The following is a 16,521-nucleotide window of genomic DNA, read 5'->3' as shown; positions in this document are numbered from 1 at the left end:
AGTGTCCCTACTACTTACATAAGAACTAGTATGTATTATGAGTTGTTAAAAACAAATTCAGAAAATTTACTTTCAGTTTAGAGATTGAAAATATAAAAGGCATTGTAGTGAAATGTGAATGTATAACTGCATGTTGCAATGGGCTTTGTGCAGGCATTTATATTCTAATTTAAAAAATCAGGAAATGGAAAAATTAATGTTCTCTAAGCACTTTTAATTCACTTCCCAGGTGTGTGTACGGACAAGATACGTGAGGTAAAATCTTGTTGGTTCCCCTTCTGCTGTTAAGAGAAACAAGCTTGTATATGGATGGACAGACAGACACAGATTTTCCTTAAAACTGAGCATTTCTGAGAGCTTGAACTATGCTGGCTGAACTATGGTTTGGCAATTTATTTTGTACTTTTCATTTTTACTCTAGTTGTTCTTTTGTTTGTACAGAAGCCATTCAGACTATTAACATACTTTTCCCAGATGAAGCAAAATAGAAGGATTTACTGGAAAAAAGAAGCTATTACCTGATTTTCAATGTACATTTTAATTGACAGTATCAACCAGAAGCAAAATATTGCTTTACTTTTTGCCTTCGCTTACTTTATAGCTGTGGTACAGATGCTTTAGTTTCCCTCATTGTTATTAGGGATTTATTCATCTGTATAGAATAGATTCTCTCTAAGCCAGATAGATAAACAGGGTTTCAAACAGTGATATTTTAAGTTTTGATTATTTTTCATTTGACTTAAAAAAAAATAAAGCTTCCGCCATGAGAGACTGGAATTTTTGCTGTGTAAACTCAGAACCTTTTGTCTAGAAAATAATCTTTTGCTTAAACTATAGATTTATCATATATGTGTGAAATAGCTAACTAAACCAGGCTGTATGAGCTTTGATAACTCATATTCACAAGTTAAAAATACTGACTGTCAATCACATCTAACCAGTAAATTAATCATGTGTACTCTTAGGTCTACGACTCTTGCACATTACTACCTGATCCTGCACTGTTTGGAGGTCTCTAAACTCCTGTTGGCTTTATAGAGATTGAAAAGAACAATATTGTATAATGGGAGTGAAGGTGCATAGCACCTTACTGGGCTGTATAGAATTTCTTCAGATCAGGCTCGAGATAACTGGAAAAGAATTGTCAGAAGTGTGGCAATGATACTGTAATCCTAGCTTGATAGTTAATCAAGTGTTTGTATAGTACTTTGAGAATTTAAGTGCTAAGTGTTATTGATTGTAATTATGGTGCTTTCCCCCCAGAATTACCAGTCACTAGTCCCGTGGTTCCCAAACATTTCATGCTGCACCCCTCTTTGAGCTGAAGAGGGTGGCTTAAAACTATATGGAAATATCTATACTCAATAAAACACCTTGTAACATAAGGGCAATGAGGCCCTAGAACAGGGGTGGGCAAACTTTTTGGCCCGAGGGCCACATTGGGGTTGCAAAACTGTATGGAGGGCTGGGTAGGGAAGGCTGTGCCTCCCCAAACACCGCCCTACTTTCCCCCTCCAACATCACGCCCCCTGACTGCCCCCCTCAGAACCCTCAACTCATCCAACCCCCCCCCGCTCCTTGTCCCCTAACCGCCCCCTCCCAGGACCCCCATCCCCTGGAGCCCCACCCCCATCCAACCCCCCCGTTCCCTGTCCCCTGACCGAACCCCCCCCAAAACCTCTGCCCCATCCAGCTGCCCTGTCCCCTGACAATCCCCCCCCCCATCCAACCTCCCAGCCCCGGTCCCCTTACTATACCGCTCAGAGCAGCATGTCTGGCAGCCGTGCCACCCGGCCAGAGCTAGACACGCTGCCTCTCTGCTCGGCAGGAGCGCGCAACCCTGCCACCCAGAGTGCTGCCCGCACGGCAGTGTGGCTGCAGGGGAGAGGGGAGAGCAGGGGAGGGGCTGGGGGCTAACCTCCCCGGTCGTGAGCTCAAGGGCCAGGCAGGATGGTCCCGCAGACCAAATGTGGCCCGTGGGCCGTAGTTTGCCCACCTCTGCCCTAGAAGCACAGATAAAATGCCTTTAGCATTAGTGCAGAGGAGAATCCTACTTGATGCAGGGTGTTGGGCTGAGTAACCCAAGAGGCCTCTTCCAACCCTGTCATTTATGATTATATGGTGCAGCTGCTGACCAGTTTGACTGGTGAGGTACTTGTAATTGTTTGTATGCTATAAGACTGGTGGTGTAAGGTAGTGAATTGAGTGCAGTATGAGAGAAGCAAAGAACAAGTGACTCGTTCACAAAATACTATTGAATCTAACAATAGGTTTCAAAAATACAAGCGAAAAGGCCAGAGTTGGCCACAAGGTGGAACAGACTAATTTCTCCACAGCTCTTGCAATCATAAGTTATTTTGGCCCAATCTTGTGAAATGCTGAGCGCTTTCAATTCACTGGTAAGACCTCATTTGGAATAATGTGTACAATTTTGGTCAGCCATGTTCAAGAAAGACACAATTGGAACAGGTGCAGAGAAGAGCTAGTAGGATGATTAGGGGAAGAGGATGGCCTATCCTATGAGATGAGACTGGAAGAGCTTGGTTTGTTTAATCTAGCAAAATTAAGGCTGAGAGGGGATGTAATTGCTCTCTATAAATACATTGGGGGGGGGGAGAGACGGGAAATACCATGGGAGGGTGAATAACTGTTTAAGCTAAAGGACAACGTTGGCACAAAAACAAATGGATATAAACTGGCCATGAAGAAATTCTGTCTGGAAATTAGAAGAAGATTTCTAACCATCAGAGGAGTAAGGTTCTGGAACAGCCTCCCAATAGGAGTTGTGGAGGGAAACAACTTAACTAATTTAAAGAGAGCTGGACAAATTTATAAGTGTGATTGTATGGCGGAGTTGCTTGTGATGGTAGGGGGTAGGACTCAGTAGCCCAAGAGCTCACTTCCAGATTGTTTAATGTTCCTAAATGTTCATGATTCAAGGTTACAGCCGGCCACCTGCAGGGGTCAGGAAGAGATTCCCACTCCCCCACCATGCATGCATGTTTGTTTTTAAATCTCCTTCCTCTGAAGCATCAGGGTTGGCCACCGCTGGAGATAGGACATTGGTCAGGGTGTACCAGGGCTCTGAGGTAGCACCAAGCATTCTCTTTGGCTGGTTCTTGCTCACATGCTCAGTGTCTGATAGCCAAATGTGTAATCGGGAAAGAATTTTCCGCTAGGTCAGATTAGCAGTTACCTTGGCTTTGGGTTTTTTTTAATCTTCCTTTGCAGCATGAGGGTGCCAGGATTATCTGGATATATCTCACTTAATCATTTCCCAGCCATTGTGGCGTCCTCAGGTACTGGTGCACCTCAGCCTATCCTACGAGAGGAGACTGGAAGAGCTTGGTTTGTTTAATGTAGCAAAATTAAGGCTGAAAGGGGATGTGATTGCTCTCTATAAATACATTGGGGGGGAGACGGGAAATACCATGGGAGGGTGAAGAGCTGTTTAAGCTATGGCAGAGAAAAGTCTAGTCTCCTGTGGGCTGTAATACATTGGTCTAAAATCTGTTGTGTTTCGTGTGTGGGTGCTGGGGGGTGTTGGTGGTATGTGATACCAGAAGGTCAAACTAGGTGATCTGGTGGTCCCCTTCTGGCTGTAAACTATGAGACCGACTCCGTGACACTTATTTTTATTTAAAAAAAAACAATGAAGCTTCCAAATAGTACACACAGCTAATATTTGCAGCTTTTGTTTCTGTACTGTGACATTTGTCTCCTCTCCCCCAGTTGTGTTGTGCCTCCTTGTCCTTATTTAGATTGTCAACTCTCTGGGAGTTTAGATATGAACAGGGCCAGGCAAATGAGACTCCAATCATGACTGGGTCTTGTGAAGACATTCCTTTAACTATTTGGGTAGAGAGAAAAACCATAATCTAGAAATGACGACAAGGGTTTTTCAAGATGAGCATTCCTGCTGACTGTTCTATGTAACACTGCAGCGTGTCTGACTCCAAAAGGAAAAGTATCTCAGAGTTTGTTTGTTTTATTCAGAAATGAATTCCCATCCGCAGTGGTTCTCAAACTTTTGTACTGGTGACCCCTTTCACATAGCAAGCCTCTCATTCTGACCCCCTTTATAAATTAAAAACACTTTTTTATATATTTACCACCACTATAAATGCTGGAGGCGAAGCGGGGTTTGGGGTGGAGGCTGGCAGCTCATGACCCCCCATGTAATAACCTTGTGACCCCCTGAGGGGTCCCGACCCCCAGTTTGAGAACCCCTGCATCAGAGGGTATATTCCCTTTCTTCTTTCTCTCTTTTATTCTTTATTTGGTCTGTTTCTCTCTCCTCCTCTCCTCCCTCCCCCCCTTCTTTTAAACTAAAATATGAGAACATTTCAGATAAGCTCAATAAAATGGAAGCTTGCTTACAGGGAGAAAGACAAAAGGATTGATTAGTTTGGAAACCACAATAACAACTGCCAAAGGGCATGTTGCCGATTAAACTGCATTGTCTCTGGGACTAACTGGCAATGTGGTAGCAAACAGTAATCTGGAAAATCTTGAGAACTAAGCAGGATTGGCAATTTCCCAGGAAAAACTAATTTAGGACATGGTGCTGGTAAATATCAGCTTCAACTGGGAAAGGGAAAAATGATGGCATCAGTGCCCAGCAAGTCCTGCAAGCATAGAATGAATCTGTTCAAACTTTGGATACATCCATTCAAAACTGAGGAACAGGCTCAGTCTATCCACTACATCAAAGGTGCTCTTCTGCTACAGAATACTGCATGGCCAAATGGACCTGAATTGGTGGTCTATAACCCTGCATACCTCTGATTGCTTAGTACTTCAAGCCTACAACACTGCATTATTGTCATTTACACATAATCAGATGTTTTTGACTTTTATTCATATAATATTGAAAACTGAAATATGAGTCATGACAGGCATAACTTCATTGAGAAAACATCATGCCAAAATGTATGCAGACATTCCGATATTCAGTATTATAATTACATATAGAACTATGACATCCATTGCAGTTTAACTTTTTATTTTACAATCCTAAATTAATCTAGGAATCCACTGCCTTATGTAACCACAATTTGAATATGTAACTAAAACTTAGTGTGGTGTTCATTAATGAAACAATTTTTAAAATAGAAAATGCCTTAAACTGTGACTAACTCGTTTTTCCCAAGGCAGTAAAAGCTATGATTTTACCTGGTAAAAACCACCATATCATGCCATCCCTAAAACTAAGCCAGGCCCTAGGCCAAGTGCACATTTTGGGAGTTCCTGCCACCTGTGGAGTCCCCAGTTTCATTGATCATTGAAGACCAACCCCCCTTTGGTTTTTAAATGATATCAGAATAGAACCCCTAAACTGTAGGGGCTCCCATGTCTTGCTAAGCCAAGGCTCCACAATTCCTTTACCTAGCTCTGGGTCAATAAAGACCCAATATTTCATGAGTAAAAACAGAGAAGACAACATGATTGAAAGGATACCATTCTGATCTCTTTCTAACTGCTGAGATCAAATCTTTGGCAGCCCACTCAACTTAAGGCTGCATATAGGAAAGTAGATTTCTGTTAATGGCCTAGGCTAGAAAAAAAGTGAGATCCTTACTTAAGAGCTTCTTCCTAAAGGAAGGCACTGCAACCTCTGCTCCTTTTTTTCCAGAAGGATGAGGGGGAAGTTATGTATTTTGGAACTGAAGGACACAAGTCTGTGTATTTTTGTTTCTTATATTTTCCCTTTCAGCAAAGAAACCCATGAGAGGAGAGCAGGGACAGGAAAAAGCCACTAGGTAAACCTGGTGAGATTCCTACATAGCATGCCTTCAGGAGGAGATGGGAGGGCTGTTTGAATTGTCTGGGGATGAGACATCCCGACATTATGGATTCTAGGGAGTTGTGGGGAAAGGTCCCAAATCCATGGCAGTAGAAGCCATCCAGTAGGGACATCTGCTCTCCAAATGACTCTGCTGGCGATTTATTTATTTACTTACATACTACTTGTCAATATGGCTCCTGCAGGGGTTACGCTAACATGGGCAACATCCCTTTGCAGCTGCTCAGTAGTAGCTGCTGCCGAGGTGTCTCTATATGAGTTAACTCCATCAAACACCATTATGTTTTATTAACTTGGCCATTGGCTGAGTAGGAGATGGCGTCAAGGAGTTCCCCACCTCCACCCAGGTAATGCGGGGTGGGAAGGAGGCGGGGAGAGCACCGGGGCCCCAGGCTGGGGCAGGGAGGAGATACGTGGGGAGGTCACGTACCCTCCCTTTCAGCTGGTACTCCCCCAGTATGGTGAGGCACCAGTCATCTATACCTTTCTGATCTGGATTTAACACCAAAACTCAATGGAGCCTCAATGTGGGGAGGTGACTGCCCCTCCTCTTCTCCCATTCAGAATGTCTCAGAGGTGTTCCCCCGTCGCCCCCACAAAAAAGAGCACACTCCGAACTTGAATGCCTCGTATGCAACATGTCATTTTTGTGAGACAACAATTTTTTGCAGCAAAACTGGAGATCCTTGGGATTTATTTTTGTACAAATCTAAAGAAATAACACTAGTAATACAAGTTAAACAAACCCGTGTTCGTTAAAGTAAGCAATTTTTGCACAGTGAATACAGATACCCATCCAACGAGTCTGAACTTACTTAGTATGTGGAAATGGAAAAATATTTTTTATTATTCACAAAGATTTATTGGATTTTATTTTCAAAACTGTCTTAAGGAAAACAAAGTATTGTAAAGTATTCGTCACTTCTGTAGTACTTACGATATTTCCACACTTTATAGTCCAGCATAATTTATATCTTAAATAGTAATAATGACTGGAAGCAGTGTAGAGAAAGGAAACTAAACAAACTTTACATGATGATGACTTACACAATCGCCTTTCCCAGAACAGGAACATTTGGAACACAAGAAGTGTTTAAATGTCAACATTGTTGATTACTTCACTCTTGATCATTTAACATGAATATCCAGTCATTGCCATTATATTACCATCCCAATCCACCTGCCATGCCTTTTTGTGTGCTGCTTTTTCCCAAACAAACAATTTCTCCAATGACAGGTTTCAGAGTAGCAGCCGTGTTAGTCTGTATCCGCAAAAAGAAGAACAGGAGTACTTGTGGCACCTTAGAGACTAACAAATTTATTAGAGCATAAGCTTTCGTGGACTATGCATCCGAAGAAGTGGGCTGTAGTCCACGAAAGCTTATGCTCTAATAAATTTGTTAGTCTCTAAGGTGCCACAAGTACTCCTGTAATTTCTCCAATGCAGTACTCGCCATCAGTCCAAAATTCTGCAGTACATTGAAAACTAAGAAGTTGAGGCAGCATAAAATGACTGTACTTTATATCAAGGTGAATAACAGAAAGGTTGCTGTATATCTTGTAGTATTCATTTTCATATTTGGGTCATTAAAAACTTCCATTTTTAAATTTAAATGACCCCACTGCAGAATTTCCTGTATGCTACACCAGTATGTCACATAAACTGTTTGCTGTGGAGCACTTCACATCTTCAACCTTAAAATACATGCACATGAAATTCAAAGCTGAACATAAATCGAAGTTTCTTTTAATATGAAATACTGTGAACCTAGAGACCTAACAAAGAAGCAGAGAAATATAAGTAACTTAGAAAAGAATTCATTCTATAATGATGTGTTTAGCAATAACTTTCAACAGATTTAGGCCTGTTGATGAATTTGGCTTATCCTATGTAATGGAAGTATTTAGTCAAACAATTTACTCTGACTTCTTGAAAATAATGCACCATTTGGGTCATTACGTATTAAAAACAGAATCTTATTCGATGTATCAGTCTTTGGGACAATTTGTTATCTGATTGACATTTAAACTAACACAGTTTTCATCTTGTCTTGCAAACTCTTGCAGACCACAGAATACCAGTGCATAGAGCAGTTATGATTGCTTTTAAGAGAAAATATTTTACCTTTTATGAAGCCAAAACCAAAATAAGAATGGGAATGGGTACATCAAGATCACAAGATATAAAGAAATACTAACGTACTATTTGTGAAAGCACAGAAAGTTACAAGACATTTCAGAATTAAAGCCCTGAAATGTTTTCATTTAATCTGTAAAAGGAAACTGATGGAATCCTGTCCATGTAAAATATACCATTCACACCTTCTTTTATGGGGCAGCACAAGTGGCCAGATTTCAGAATCTCCATCATACTTAAGAGTTACTTGTTGAGCAGGGGAGGCAGGTTTGTATAATTTTTGGTGGTGCCCAGAATGGGTCCAAGTCCTTCCTGCCCCCCCCACACCTGCCTAAGGCTATGGGAGAGAGTTTGGGTGTGGAAGAGGTGTGGGCTCTGGGAGGGAGTTTGGGTGCAGAAGAGGTGAGGACTCTAGGAGAGAGTTTGGGTGCGGGCTCTGGGCTGGGGCAGGGGGTTGGGGTGTAGGAGGGGGTGCAGGCTCTGGGAGGGACTTTGGGAGAGGGAGGGAGTTTGGGTGTAGGAGGGGGTGCGGGGTTCAGGCTCTGGGAGGGACTTTGGGTGTGAAAGGGGTCAAAGGTCGGGCTCTGGGAGGGAGTTTAATGCTGGAGGGGGCTCTGGGCTGGGGCAGGTGGTTGGGGTGCAGGATGGGGTGTGGAGAGCAGGCTCTGGGAGGGCGTTTGGGTGCAGGGTGCAGGCTCTGGGCTGGGGCAGGGGTTTGGGGTTCGGGAGGGGGTGAGGGTTGCGGTGCTTACCGTGGGTGGCGTGGCTCCCAAAGCTACCCAAGGGGTCTCCACGCTCGCTGCTGCCCACAGGCGCTGTCCCCTTGGATCTCATTGGCCACAGCTCCCGGCCAATGGGAGCTGCGGAGTTAGCAATCGGGGTGGGGGCAGCACGTGGACACCCACACACCCACACCCACCCACCAGGGGTCACAGGGACGTGCCGTACCAGCCACTTCCGGGAGTGGCATGGAGTAAGAGTGGGCAGGAAGTCGCCTTAGGCCCGCCGCACTGCCGGTGGTAGCGGCCGGGGCCCCCGGGACATTTTAAATCGCCTGGGGGTGTTCTCCGAGAGACACTCCGGGGGAGGCGCGCGGGGCGGCAGGCAGGGCTGGGGAGAGATCTGGCCCCATAACTACAGCAGAGCTCCCAGAGCCACTATATTATTCTATAGATTATAAATAGGAAATGTTGGAGTCATTCTTTTACCTTTTCTAATGTCTAATCTCCTCAAGTCAAGTGGCCACTCTTGTCATTTGAGCCTGCACTCAAAAACACAACAATGTAAAACTCCAGAGCCTACAATTCCACTCAGTTCTACTTCTTGTTCAGCCAATTGCTAAGACTTGTTTACATTTACAGGATATAATATTGCCCTCTTCTTATTTACAGTGTCATCAGAAAGTGAGAACAGGCATTTGCATGGCACTTTTGTAGCCGGCATTGTAAGGTGTTTACGTGCCAGATATGCTAAACATTTGTATGCCCCTTCATGCTTTGACCACCATTCCAGAAGACATGCCTCCATGCTGATGACGCTCGTTAAAAAAAATGCGTTAATTAAATTTGTGACTGAACGACTTGGGGGAGAATTGTATATCCCCTGCTCTATTTTACCTGCATTCTGCCATATATTTCGTATTATAGCAGTCTCGGATGATGACCCAGCACATTTTGTTCATTTTAAGAACACTTTCACTGCAGATTTCACAAAACGCAAAGAAGGTACCAATATGAGATTTCTAAAGATAGCTACAGCACTCAACCCAAGGTTTAAGAATCTAAAGTGCCTTCCAAAATCTGAGAAGGATAAGGTGTGCAGCATGCTTTCAGAAGTCCTAAAAGAGTAACATTCCGATGCAGAAACTACAGAACCCGAAACACCAAAAAAGAAAAATCAACCTTCTGCTGGTGGCATCTGACTCAAGATAATGAAAATGAACATGTGTTGGTCCGCACTGCTTTGGATTGTTATCGAGCAGAACCCGTCATCAGTATGGACACATGTTCCCTGGAATGGTGTTCGAAGCATGAAGGGACATGTGAATCTTTAGTGCATCTGGCACGTAAATATCTTGCGACACCGGCTACAACAATGCCCTGAGAACACCTGTTCTCACTTTCAGGTGACATTGTAAACAAGAAGCGGGCAGCATTATCTCCTGCAAATGTAAACAAACCTGTTTGTCTGAGCGATTGGCTGAACAAGAGGTAGGACTGAGTGGACTTGTAAGCTCTAAAATTTTACACTGTTTTATTTTTGAATGCAGTTTTTTTGTTCATAATTCTACATTTGTAAGTTCAACTTCCATGATAAAGAGATTGCACTACAGTACTTGCATTAGGTGAATTGAAAAATACTATTTCTTTTGGTTTTTTTACAGTGCAAATACTTGTAATCAAAAATAAATATAAAGTGAGTACTGTACACTTCGTATTCCCTGTTGTAATTAAACTCAATATATTTGAAAATGTAGAAAACATCCACAAATATTTAAATAAATGGTATTCTATTATTGTTTAACAGTGCAATTAATTTTTTTAATCGCTTGACAGCTGTACTTTCCATATTACAATGTCATAAAATCATTTATGATTAAGAAGTGGTACAGACAGAACCCCAGTTCATCACACCATTTTAATCAACTTTATAGATTTTAAGAAAGTGTTCATTAGTGTCTACAGAGAGACCCTGTGGAATATTGCTAGAAGCTATGGGACACCAGACAAGCTGATCAATATAATAAAGAGTATATGTGATGGAAGTAGATGCATAGTAAGATCAGATACAGGCCTGGGTGAGTGGTTTGATATTGTGACTGGAGTTAGACAAGAGTGTTTGTTATCAACAGTCCTCTTGGCGTTAACAATAGACTAGGTGATCAAGTGATCATTGTGGACAGTGTCAAATGGGTTAGCAGGGATGAGTTACACAGCCTCGACTTTGCCGACAGTATTGTTTTACTAAGTATGACATGGAACGACATATGGCCCTTACATCAGAGGTAGAACAGGAAGCAGCAAAAATTGGATTGAAAGTAAAAGCTGAGAAAAAACAAGTTTATGAAGGTCGGAAACTAGACCACAGATGGAAAGGTGTACATGGCTGGAAGAGAAATCGAACAGATAGAAGAATTCTGCTATCTGGGGAGTGTGATGACATTTGAAGGTGTCTGCAATAAAGATATTCATATGAGATTAGGAAAAGCAAACACCACTTTGGAAGGATGGACAACATCTAGTCAAACAAAGGTCTCTACACCAAGCTAAAAATCAGACTATACCATGAGATTGTACTGAGCAAGCTGCTGTACAGAACAGAGACTAGTCAAATTTTCCCATAAGTATTTCTGTGCTTTCTTGAATGCCCCCCCCATATGCGTGGGGAAAGCGTTCCATAAAAATCCAGAAAGCCACTACATTATTCTCCTTCAAATCCTTCTGAAAAACTCAGCTATGCTGGGATGATTACAAAATATTTGATAATGGCTAGGCAGTTGCCACCTATATTAACTGTCTCACTGTTATCTTGTTCTCTCTCCATCTATCTGTTGTATGTTTTGTTTGTCCCTCATCATATATTTAAACTGCAAGATTTTGGGGCAGGGACCTGTCCGTTGTTTGTTTACAGTGCCTAGCACAAAGGGGCCATAAATCCTGATTGATGCTTCTATATACTACCCCAATACAAATATATAATAATGAAATGATCAGCAGTGAAATAAATATCAGTACTTACAATTACATTGTAGTCTTTAGATTGACTAGTAATTAATTTATATCACAGCCAGGTTTTTTGCAATGGATGACAAATTGTTTTTACACAGCGCATGGATGTAAAATATACATCAGTGCTGAACCACAGTTAGCAACAGGGATCTTGGGACTACTAGAACATAAATTTAAGCATATGCAGGATTGGGGCCTATATTTAGCTTTTTCAAAATATGTACAGTTCTCTTTTCCGTTCCTTGAAGGTCATTATTACAAATCAAGAACAGAAATTCAAAGGAATTATCTTATTCAAAATGTTTGACTGCCATTTTCCTTGGCTAATTTGGGGACCAGTCCAACTTCCATTGATTTCAGTGGGAGACTTTTCTTTTGACTCTAATTTGAATTGAATTGGGCCAACAGAGTGCATCACAAGAATGTTACGGTGATAAAGGAAATAGCATTTTTGTCCTTTTTTTCCTGGTTCTTTAATTTATAAAGAGAGTCCTAAAGTTCAACTGACAGTTAAAGCCCTAGTGTACGCTGGGCCTAATTTCTATTAGGTGCAGTAAGAAAATACACACAGTGATGAGCATAGTATATATACCTAATCAGCTTAAAATAAATAGTTTATTTGAAATAGTTTATATTTGTAATTGCTGAAAAGTACTAAGCAAATCTGTATCATGATGAAATTTCAGTCTGGCTTACTTTCTGTTGTAATACAGAGTAAATGAAAAAGCAGGTTAATAATTGGTTCGGTGACTAATTGATTTTGTTTCTGACTGTAGTATATTGCAATGTCTTTCAACTACTTTCCAATTATATTTCACAGTACAGTTTACTGTAGTTTTTGCTAGTGTAGCTGTGAATAAAATATTATGTAAAAAAAGAACATTTTTTTTCCAGTAAGTATACTGGTTTTTCAGGGGATGTATTTTTTCTGTTTTGTTAAAAGAATAAACAGACTAAATTCTCTGCTGGCAGAACTCCATATTTAAAATAAACAATGAGGGGTTAAAAATAAGGATATAATGAATTTATCTTTTAAAATTGTACAAAAATGAAAAGAAACAATAGTTGAAAAATCAAGGTTAATATGATGGAAATGAATGAGGATTAATGTGCACACAAGAGAGTCTACTGTAGTATTTTCCTTTGAACAGTCCATAATAAAAGCAGCAACATGCACACATTTTAAAAATATGGTTTCTCTTTCTAGAGGTGCACCATATAAGCTGCATGTTGTCTTCTGATTAAGAAACTATTCAGCTCCACAGAGTTGGTGTTTGTGTTACCTAAATCATTATGCAGGCTGCTTGAAAAATGAGAGCAAGCTACAATGTGAACTGGTCAAAAACTCACCCGGTAAGCACGACCCTGTTGTTTGAGGCTGTAGCAAATGGGTTTCTTGATCGCAGGCAGAAACATTTTGCTGGTATTGGAACCTTTTTCAGAATAAGTTCAGCAAAACCTCCGATATCTCATTTCTCTATTAAGAATAAACAATAGCAGAGCTTAGAAAAAGAACGCTGACTCCACTGCACCACTCTTGTTAGTGTTACTGAACTCTGTATATACATGTGACTTCCCCCCACACATACACAGACATGTATAATCCTTTAAGCTTTAGCTGCATGCTCTGATTGGCTGAGAGGTCTATTACAAAAACAACCCCTCCACCGTGATATCTCTAAGTGATTAAGTCAGGAGGGTTAAGGGGCATTAATCATGGGGTCTGATCGCTATTCTGAGGCCTATTCTGTGTAACAGTGTGCACAATTATGTACACGTTGGGGGCGGGGGGGTTTAAAAGCACATATTAAAAAAGCATTATGCTGGTTTGAGAACTGTTAGACCTATAATACAGTTGCATAACATAAAGCAAATACTAAGTGGATCCAGGGTATAACTAAGGTTAGGGGTGAAAATAAGAGCCATTCTACTTTAGGGCAGTCTTTAAAACATGCTTACAGTGGTTTATACTACTGTAATATGGCACGTTCTAGGAACATGTTCAGTCATTCAACAAGAATATGTCATGATTTTAATAATAAGATATCACTAAGGAAGACTATATCAATTGCTCATTCAATGTTATAAACATTTTTTATTTTAAACTAATGAGATTTTAAGTATCTAAATTAGTTGCATTTGAATAAAGAGTGTATTGTACATTGATTCCAGTTATTTAGCTTGGATTCAGATGACCCTGAAATAATTTGCCTGTACTTCAGACCATAATGAGCAATTTAATTTATGTAGGTTCTCCTTCCTCCCCCAGCAATAATCAGCAATGTGTAACACAACTTTTTATTAACAGAAGAAGGGAGTGATCCTCCTCCCATTGAAGTCAATGGGAAATTTGTCCTTAATGTCAGTGGGAGTAAGATTAAGCCCAAAATGTATTTTTTCAGCTCCTGAAACCATTAGTTGCTTATTTTTATTCTTAAATTATCTTGTAAGATAAATCTTCACAATACAAAAGACATTTAAATCAACCTAGAGTGAACAACTGAAAAGCAGAACCGTATATTGTTTAGCAGTATTTACAGGTAAACCACAATTGCCTAATTAAATAATGTTGTGGCTTATTGAGGAGATTAGACATTAGAAAAGGTAAAAGAATGACTCCAATATTTCCTATTTATAATCTATAGAATAATATAGTGGCTCTGGGAACTCTGCTGTAGTTATGTCTGTCAGCAGTTCCATAGTATGCTCTATTGTTAGTTGGCTGTTAAGTTGTTAGATAAGATGCACATTTCCCCCCTCCGAGTTGTATTTATATGGAGTAAGAAAGGTTCGGCAGCTCTGGATGATGATTTTTCTATTGTTAAAATGGCTTGTACAATTTTATATTTATATATTAATTACACTTTTGGCAGTTAGCCCATTATGTGGATAGGATTTTATTTATTTTGTATTTTGAAACACACAAAAATTTGATTTGTTGTGATTTACAGTTGAGAAAACACCCATGATGGATGTCGAGATTATAAAATGTAATGTGAAATATGCTTTACTGGTGAATTCATAAACCTCAATAAATGGGTTTTGTGGAGACAACAAATGTAAGGGTTGAGGGATGAAATGGTTCTCCCCGTTCCATCCGTTAGCCAGACCACAAGGCTCCCTTGCATGTTTTATTCTACAGCTGGAATAGTGGCCACAGCTTGTATTATAGGGGTCTCTGCACCCTGTGCCTCAGTTAAGGCAGGATCCCGTGTCCCATGCCCCAGTAGTTCTCACTTTAGCCTGTTCGGAGCTCCTCTGAGGCTGCTTTGCACACTAAGGGCATGGCTACACTTGCAGATGTAGAGCGCTTTGAGTTAAACCCGCCTTCGTAGAGCGTAGTAGGGAAAGCACTGCAGTCTGTCCACACTGACAGCTTCAAGCGCACTGGCGTGGCCACATTTGCAGCACTTGCAGTGGCATTGGGAGAGGTGCATTATGGGCAGCTATCCTAGCATGCAAGTGACTGCAACGTGCTTGTCAAATGGGGGGCGGGTTGGAGTATGACTGGGAGTGTTGTGTGTATGTGGGGGGAGAGAGAGTGGGTTTTTGGGGTGCTGAGAGTGTGTCAGCATGCAGTCTTGTAAGTTCAGACCCCCTTTCCCCCTCACGTCTCTCTCTCACTCACTCAAAGTAAACAGTAAATGCTTGCTTTTTCTCAGAGCTGATAACAGCTGGCTTCACCGAAACGGAGCTTTGAAAGGGCATTTCCGCATTCCTGCAGCTGATTTCACAACAATGACAAGAGTGGCCACTTGACTTAAGGGGATTATGGGACATTTCTGGAGGCTGATCACAGCGCAGTAACGCAACACCTCGTTCACACTGGCACCACGGCACTCCAGCGGGGCGCAGCAAATGTTATTCCACTCGCCGAGGTGGAGTACCAGCAGTGCTGTAGCTGCGGAGTCAGAGCGCTCTACGTGCCTTGCCAGCGTGGACAGGGAGTGAGCGAGGGCACCCAGGGCTGCTTTATTGCACTGTAACTCGCAAGTGTAGCCAAGGCCTAAGGGTGCATCTACACTTCAACAAAAAACCCTGGCAGAGCGTCTCAGAGCCCAGGTCAAGTGACTCAGGCTTGTGCTCCGGGGCTAAAAATAGCAGTGTAGGTGTTCCCGCTCAGGCTCTGAAACCAAGCAACAGGGGAGAGTCTTAGAGACAGAGCTCCAACCTGAACAGGAATGTCCACACTGCTATTTTTAGCCCCGTTGCACACTCAAGTCCGTTGACCCATGCTCTGAGACTTGCTGTTAACAGGGGCTTCTTTTGTCCTGTAGACGTACCCCTCAGAGCCCAGGTCTGCAGACTTGGATTCGTACTACAGAGTTTAAAATAGCAATGTAGACATCCCCACCACCGCTTGCTGAGTTTCAGAGCCCAAGCTCCAGCCCACGGGGGAAAGTCTTTACTGCTATTTTAGTCCCATAGCATGAACCCGAGTCTGTAGACCCGGGCTCTGACTCACTGTCACAGGGGTTTTTTTGCAGGGTAAATGTACCCTAACATACCCCTGCTCCCCACCCCCATCTCCAACAAGCAGAAGCATTACAGGGCTTGAGTGGTTCTTAGAGCTTTGTGGATCCTCATCAGCATACATTTCAACATTAATTTCTAGGAATACTATCTGTCAAATGTACAATTTTGTTGATGTTAGCTTGAGTAATATACAGTATGAGATATAACAGTGTCGTTGGTATAGTCCCCTTTGACGATTCCATAAAGCTGTTGCATGTTTCTAGTTAGAAGTAATGTGGATAGCATAAAAGTCTTATTTGATTAGAGCAGAACCTTGACTACTAAGTGCATTGTAATGGCTCAAATGAAGCTGAACTCATTGAATGGTTCAAATG

General features: G+C 41.7%; 3 protein-coding genes across 9 annotated transcripts in view; 1 reads left to right on the top strand and 2 right to left on the bottom strand.

Moving 5' to 3' along the window:
* Positions 1–13,125, bottom strand: part of GPER1 (G protein-coupled estrogen receptor 1) — a 68,214-nt gene extending 55,089 nt beyond the window's left edge. Inside the window, exon 1 of the mRNA XM_065560045.1 lies at positions 13,022–13,125. The gene's annotated coding sequence lies outside the window, so the exon portion shown is untranslated. The remainder of the gene's footprint in view (positions 1–13,021) is intronic.
* Positions 1–16,521, top strand: part of C10H7orf50 (chromosome 10 C7orf50 homolog) — a 196,069-nt gene that overhangs the window by 87,935 nt on the left and 91,613 nt on the right. The window lies entirely within an intron of this gene.
* GPR146 (G protein-coupled receptor 146) overlaps positions 1–16,521 on the bottom strand; it is a 66,057-nt gene that overhangs the window by 11,003 nt on the left and 38,533 nt on the right. For 2 of the 3 annotated variants that reach the window (XM_042853167.2, XM_005289146.5), the window contains exon 1: positions 13,022–13,148. The exons of the other annotated variant lie outside the window; for it this stretch is intronic. The gene's annotated coding sequence lies outside the window, so the exon portion shown is untranslated. Of the gene's footprint in view, positions 1–13,021; positions 13,149–16,521 lie in introns of those variants that run through there. 3 annotated transcript variants of the gene reach the window in all.

This window comes from Chrysemys picta, chromosome 10 (assembly GCF_011386835.1).
Source record: "Chrysemys picta bellii isolate R12L10 chromosome 10, ASM1138683v2, whole genome shotgun sequence".
NCBI classification, from domain to species: Eukaryota; Metazoa; Chordata; order Testudines; family Emydidae; genus Chrysemys; species Chrysemys picta.
This window is presented reverse-complemented; position numbering and strand designations above follow the sequence as displayed.